Consider the following 7,677-nt stretch of genomic DNA (forward strand, 5'->3'; position numbering starts at 1 on the left):
GCTGCCCTATTGCAATTTTCAAAATGGCGGCCTATTTTGGCCGATAGGGATCTGGGTAGCGGTATTGCTTAAAGCGCGCGGTGCATCATACCATACGAAATGAAAAGTTGAGCATGCTAATTTTTTTCAGAGAACACTGCAAATTTAGGGGTTGAAAACAGGCTGTATTTATTTATTGCGGGCTATTTATCTGGAGTTTAGCACGATTATATGACAATGGCCATATAGAACAGAAGTAGATACACCATATTTATTTGGAGTTTAGCATGTTTATATGACAATGAGCATATCAAACTGGAGTTTAGCACATATATCAAAGGTTTGCAATAATGTCCAGTATGGCGCCCCATACCAAATCTCACTCGACTACTACACAATACCGCCACAATACCGCCAGCTACGCTGGCTATGAGTCGACTGAAAACATCGAGCCTGCCACGCGTCGCTGCGATCTCGATAGTAGGGAACTTAAGATAGAGACGTTTTCGGGGCGACGGCAACTTCAACCGGACGTGACATCTCATTTGTTGGATATTGCGCATGCTCCTGGTCACCACCTTGCCGTCGTGGTCCCGTCGGCGACGTGAAACTGGTCTGTTTGGCGTTGTGACGAAAACGTGAGTATTTAACTTTCACTTCAATCAGGTTTGTTGCGTTTAGCAACCAACATTTTGCAGATTATCGTTCTAAAATTGTCCTTGTTTTCTTTGAGGCACATTTCAAGCTCGATTTCCAAGCTCTGTTATCTAAACTTACATCTTTGAATGTTTCTATGTTTTCATGTCACAGGGTCAAGATCCAACTTGGCAAACAGCCAACCGTAAGCGAGCTTGACATGGACAAAATTTTCCTACGAGCTAAATAAAAGTATCCAGACAAAAAATATGAACTCCGATATTTCAATTGTGTGTTTTTAGTCCGCTCTTTTCGTCAGAATATCGTATAAATGAAACGCATTGAAAATTATATAGAATAGTAGGTAATACCATGTACTAACTCGGCGTAGGAATACTGAAATAAAGTTGTTGCCGTTATTGTTGTTGTTGCATGCAAGTATTTCCCGGGAATTATTTCAATACCAAACTAAGAATTCGGTTCCTTGGTAGCATTTTAATGTTCCTGTAATTTGCAAGGCTTCGGCAAGCCTGTGGAGATCATTTTTTTTTCAACACGAAATTCTGCCTTGAACTCAGCTGCATCCCGCATGTTTTTTAGCGTGAAGGAATGGTAACTGTCCTGAGGAAAATCGGGATTTTTGGATTCATAATTTCCCCACAAAACGAGAAACTCTTCATCCGATACATGTTGTCTGCATAGCAAATATTTATTCTCTTAATTCTTTATGTGAAGCCATATTTTCCTCTTCGGTATTCTTCTAATTAAAGGGGCCGTCCTTCTGAGTTCACTGCGATCTTAATGTTTTATTTTTGACGGGAAGCAACGGCTGGGGTGTTACGAAAACTAAGACCTAAGACCTGAGACCCGTCTTAGTTTTCGAGATTACGAAAACTAAGACCCCCTAAAATCGAATCCGTCGAAATATAAAGTCAAATTGTAACCGAAATAGGTCTGATCTGTCAAATTATATCATGTTCAATCCTTTCCACCGGGTTTTAGGTCAAATTTAACGGTAAATTTAGGGGTCTTAGTTTTCGTAATTTCGAAAACTAAGACCTCTCTTAGTTTTCGTAATTACGAAAACTAAGACCCCACCAAAACAATCTCTAAAATTTCTACAAAGTCGAATTACGACCGTTTGAAGACTGTAATCCGTAAGACAAACAAAAATTACTTTCATACGCGTGCTAGACGATCCGCTTCTTGTAACAATTTGCAGACATACATTATCAATATTGTGGCTTTAACAGTTTAAGAAGAGGACACAACCCCCCTCAGGTGATAGTTACAGGTAACGCAATCTCGATCGCAGAGACACGAAGAAAAACATCCATCTCCAGTGGAAAGCCAATTTCATGATTTAAAGGATGAACAACAAAATTAAAGACCAATAGGGGTAAGGCATATTTTCAGTGTACAATAGATACGTGGGAAGTCTATGGCTTTAGTCCTCTTTTTAAAGCGAGTCTTCAAATTGTTAGCGGATCGTAGATCAGCACGCGTATGATAGTAGTTTTTGTTTGTCTCACGGATTAATGCTGGGCCAAAATTACTACAGCTATATCCCTTTATTAATAAAAGCGTTGATTGTCTTTATTGATCTACTAGGCCAAATACAAATGTTGGAGAGTTCCAGTAACCGGTTTGGGCTTGGTAGCTCACGTTATGCCAAGTGCAGTGGTTGCGGTATGTCCGAGTTTCTTGCAACTGGTAACCACCCTCAAGATGATGTTAATCCAAGAACTCTTCAAGGAAAAGATGTGAACAGAAGAATGGCGTTCGCTGCATTTTAGTTCTTCCACTAAGCTGTCTGATGGCAACCCAATGAAAGGTAGAGATGGGCGACTAACTGAGAAAACTATTGAAAAACTGAAAAAAAAAACTATGGAAAAGCTGTGCGTAACAATGTAAACAGAAACATAGCTTCGACGAGTGAGAGAGACAGTGCAGTAAAAAAGATGCAAGTGGAGATAAAAGCTGGGCTGTATCACTGCCTAAAAATTTCAAACCAAGAAAGGCACAAAAACTGTCCAGTTAATTCATGGTGCAAGTTCAAAAAAGGATTGCCTTGTCCAAACAAGCCACATCACCTGAATGGTGTTTTCAAGGAACCACTTGAAAAAGTCTATGATCGTTTGAGTGAGCCATCAGATGCTTGCCTAGATACACCCAGAATGCAAATGAGTCTGTCAATGCATTGGCATGGAACAAGTGTCCCAAGCATAAGTGGCATGGAAGAAATCGAATTGTCATGGCTGCATCCTCTGCCGCTTTGCACTTCAGTTGTGGTGCAACAAAAAAGTTTGATGTCTTGAGGAAAGCTGAAATCTCACCTGGCAAGCACAGTTGGAAGGAAGCAAGACAAAGAGACAGTGGAAGAATTCTGCAAGCAGAGCACAGAGCTCAAGAAAAACACAGACAATATAGACTTGTACGAACACAAGCTAAGCAGAGAGAAGAAGACTTGCGTGTAACCCAGGAAGGCATAACCTATGAAGCTGGAGGTTTTGACGAAACACAGCTGTGCAGAATGGGTAAAAAGAGAAAGAACCAAAGAACCTAAGTATACCTTCAAGTAAGTGTGCTGTTATGCATAAAAGGCCATTTTAGGGGGTCATGAGTCTTACAAGTGACATTTAGATAAAACTTAAGTTTCAATTGTATTTTTCTGAAAATAGCTTTTTTCGGGGTAATTTTGTTGGCTGCTCATATTTCTCAAAGAGTATTTCAGCTATTGTCACCAAATTTGGTACAAAGATTGTTTATGTAATTGTCTGCAACCTAATTGAGCAAAATTTCTGTTTTTGAAATACAACTGGTTTTATAAGTAATTTGTCTTTTGCAAAAGCTAATTTGTTACCATGACAACCGAAATGGTCAAAAAGTGATAACTCTCAATAAGGTTGCAGTCCATTGCATACTGCTTTATTGTACCAAAGATTAGGTCATTATTTTAAAAGGAAATGACAAAAAAGTGAGGGGCCCCGATTTAGCCCCAAAAATTGCCCCTCACAGTAACTTGTTAATTATTAACCTAATATATAGATTTAGCCAGGACTAAAAGCGAAGCTCTTGTTAATAAAACTTGTAAACAAAAAAAATTAAATCGTCTAATGCTAAACGGAGAGGCCAATGGAAATGGCATCAATAGATCTAATTAGCAAAAAAACAAATTGCACGTGCAGCACACTTTTTTTTCTAATTAGCAAAACAACAAAATTTGCACGTGCAGCACGCTTTTCGTCCTTCTTTGCCGTTGTTTTGCACAACTACAACGCTGTTTTGTAGGACTAAACGTCAAACTTCCTAGTTGCACATTATTTTTATGGAGGAATTCTTACCCAATATTTTGTCTCCTGTGTTGATGTTCGCTTTTATTTTTCACTGCCGCGCTCAGTTTCACCTTGCTGGCCAGTAGCATTTCTCATTGTCTCACAGCCGCTTTGAATTTTCATGTTTTTCTTCCTACAAAATTCTTCTCTTTTGTTCTCAGAAACTAGCTCTAGCTCAGTTTCTCTGTTGTCCACGTGAGTGTAAACATCAAAAATAACGTTGAAAAAGACACGACTTTGTTGTTGTTTTTTCTTTCTAAAAGTCCGGGCGGCCATGCGATTTCTTTCCAAATAAAACCTTGAGTTGCATTTGGGTTGCCTTACCTGTTAATTGAATTATTTTACATTGGTATGTCTGTGGTGCGGACGGACGGTCGGGCGGGCGGTCGGTGTACGGTCACGTGATTACCAAATTTTCTCGGATGGGTAGTTTACCACATTTCTTTACCCATGGTGCTCCGCTGTAATGCCCCCTTAATTAATGGAGGTTTTCCTCAGAGATTCTTTTTACATGAATATGCCGCACCCATCAGAGGTATTTGTCTGGTCTTCGTTCCATTTTCACAATTTTACGCAAAGCTTCCATCTATCAACGAATCAGTAAAAAAGTAGTGATCAGGTGTAAACAATAAAAGGCTTCTTAAGAAGCAGCTTGATTTTTTTTTCTAATTTGTAATAATTAAACATCTTTGAACAGCAAATTGTACTAAACTGAGCCTCTTTAAGCTTTGGTTAAGGCAGATTGACAGAAGCTGTCCAAATGATCCGAATATCATATATTTTTTATTCAGAATTCTGCCCGTCACATTTTAATTTTATGAGGCGAGTTTTAGTCTGCTATACAGACGTTCTAAAAAATCACTGAGGGTATGTTTTGGAAACTATTTTGGTAGGAGAAAAATTAAAAAGAACGACGAATAAAACACACAGAAAGTAGCCTTCATTAATTAAAGCATTTCACTTTTAATGACACTTTTTTTGCGGCAGCGGAGTTTGGGAATTTGCCCGTGCATGAGAAATAAATTGCCTAATCTAACTTAAGCAATTTGTTTTTTACCTTTTCAGGAAATAAACTTTGTGGTTGATCAGGTCGGTTTTTTTCAGTATATTTTGCAGTTTTAAAATTTGAATTCATAATTCATGCATTGGCAAATTCCCAAGGTTCAACCGTGGCCGAGGGTGGCCATTGAAAGTGAAAAGTAAAAATTGAAAGTCGATCTTTAAAGTAAAGAGTCAAAATTAAAAGCAAACTGTAAATTTAGGAAATAACGAGTCGATGTAAAAAGTTAGTTTCCAAATTGAAAAGTGGAAATCAAATATCGATTTCTTAAGCGCGATAATCGAGTCTCGAATTCTCACTTCTCACTTTCGACTTTGACCACCCCCTACCCGCCTCCCCTATCAATTCGGAAGACTTGGTAGCCTCGTCCGGCAGTTTGCAAAACCCCGGCTACCTCGCACGTGCAACTCGCACCACGGACAGCGCGTTCTGGACGAAACTTACAAAATCCTTCGTCCAAAAGGATGTCAGACAGTTGTTCGAAGTAAATGAGGTGAGGAGTTCTTTGATTTATTAATATTACTTACAGAATTTTCAGACGTATTCTAGCTGTATACGGCAAAAGCTAATCGTTCAACTAAAAAAAGTTCTTTTTAGAAGCATATGATAAAATATGGAATGGAGTGGAGTGGTAACACATGGAACGGAGTGACAAAACCTGGAGTGAAAAATAAACTCTTTCTTAACGGGCCGCACCTCTATGAGACTGACATCTCGCAATCGTTCCTACCGTTTTCAGTCATATTACTGTCAATAATAGACAGACAAGGGACACTTGAGGAGCGCTTCTTTCAGAAAATACTTCAAAACGGAAATATAGGAGCTGACCATGACAGCAATTTACGATTTTGGGAACTAAAAATTATTTTTACATAAGCAAATACATGACTTCTCGTTCTGCTCACTTTTCAGAAGCAGTAAACTATTGATTCTAATGAACAAATGAGCCCGTGTTTCTTATTCTAATTCTAATTCTATTCTATTATTGTTATTTTTGTTCTATGATTCAGGTTCGCTAACAGCGCTCACGTGAAACTGAAAAAAAAAACAAAAACAACAAAATGAACTAACGAGGGTGACAATTTCAAGAGCTGATAAACCAATGGCCCTCTGAGTGTCTTCAACGGACTCGTGTTGAAATTTTTCGAGAAAAGTACAGATCTTATAGGATAATTACCGTTTCTTTCTTCACCATTCCAAACATTGTCGGCTTGTGAATACGCAACGTTCCTTTCTTCCGACTGTTCCACACGTTTCGGTATGCCCCGGCATATCACGGCGACCAGTTTTTGCTCGTCACCCCTTCGTCACGCGCTTTGCTCTTGTATCTTTATCTTTTTTTTCCGTCATATCAGCGATATCTGGAAATCAGTTAAAGGGGAATGGTGAAATATCATATCGTTTGGGATTCAAGGACATATGAATAGCCTTACCGCAATGCAACAAACCAGGAGCCGAGTACTCGGCTCCTGGACAAACATGATTTACGATTGATCGCTCTTTAATTCCCTACTTACCCCAGCAATTGTATATCTGGTTGCTTGGACATCACTTCATGTTTTATTACTCCAGTCCATATTTTACCACTCCACTCCATTCCATGTTTTAACACATGCCCTTTTTAGCTTACCGCGTGTCTTCTTTTCGTCGTCCATAACGTCCAGACGTCCATGATCTGACAAGCAAACATTGTCCCAGTCTTCCACTCCAATAAGAACAAGTTAAGGGTAGGGGGGTAGGGGGGGTGGTCAAAGTCAAAAGTGAGAAGTGAGTTGTCGAAACTCGATTTTCTTGCTTCAGAAATGGACATTATATATCGGCTTTTCAAGTTAAATATTGACTTTTTTGAATCGACTGCTTACATCGTAAAGCGACTTTTGATTTTCGATTTTGACTTTTCAAGTTGAAAATTGACTTTTGAGTTTTGAATTTCACTTTTCACTTTGAATATCGATTTTTGAGTTTGCGTTTTGACATTTGGTGGCCACTGTCGGCCGCCGTACAAGGTAGAACTTGTAAAAAATCCAATCACACGAAATGCGAAGTTAATTGACATATGCCAATACTGTCTCCACTCCACTCCACTCTGTTCCTCCTTTCTTTGCTAGTTGATGCACAGGCCACCCAAACTCTGTGGGAGTTCGTTGGGACTTTGAATTTATAAGGAAATGTAAGAAGATAAAGTAGTAATAACCAACAACAATCGAAGGTCAAAACGCTATTGCTCCAACGCTGTGCTTTGAGTAAGTTTCATATGACAAATTGTCAAAACACGAGTGATCAGATTACGTGTGATAGAAGGTCCAAACGCACGTGATCAAATTGCGTTATGGGCATTCCATTCAATCTTAGTGGAAGTTCAAACGATTGCTGGCTACAATTAATGGCTACATACATGCAACGCACGCGTATTAACGACCTGGAGATTAGGATTGCGAGCTCCTCTTGTCGCACGCAACAAAATACGTCCTAAATTCCCTTTTTTCTAACAAAATAGAAGTAAAAATGACTCATCTCGTGTTTTTGTTTTGTTTTTACTGTCTCTTCGCCTCTACAGCCATTTGGGAGCCTTTTTATTCACGTTTAAGATTTTGAGTTGTACTATTCATGTCATATGCCATTCCGCAAACTCATTCCACTTTTTATCTTCACCGCACAAAAAAGCCA

At 39.0% G+C, this 7,677-nt stretch overlaps 1 pseudogene; it reads left to right on the forward strand.

Annotated features, from left to right (window-relative positions):
• Nucleotides 1–2,306: 2,306 nt before the first annotated feature.
• Nucleotides 2,307–3,221, forward strand: LOC140935297 (uncharacterized; annotated as a pseudogene).
• Nucleotides 3,222–7,677: the final 4,456 nt, after the last annotated feature.

The sequence above is a fragment of the Porites lutea genome, chromosome 4 (genome assembly GCF_958299795.1).
Source record: "Porites lutea chromosome 4, jaPorLute2.1, whole genome shotgun sequence".
Taxonomy (NCBI): Eukaryota; Metazoa; Cnidaria; class Anthozoa; order Scleractinia; family Poritidae; genus Porites; species Porites lutea.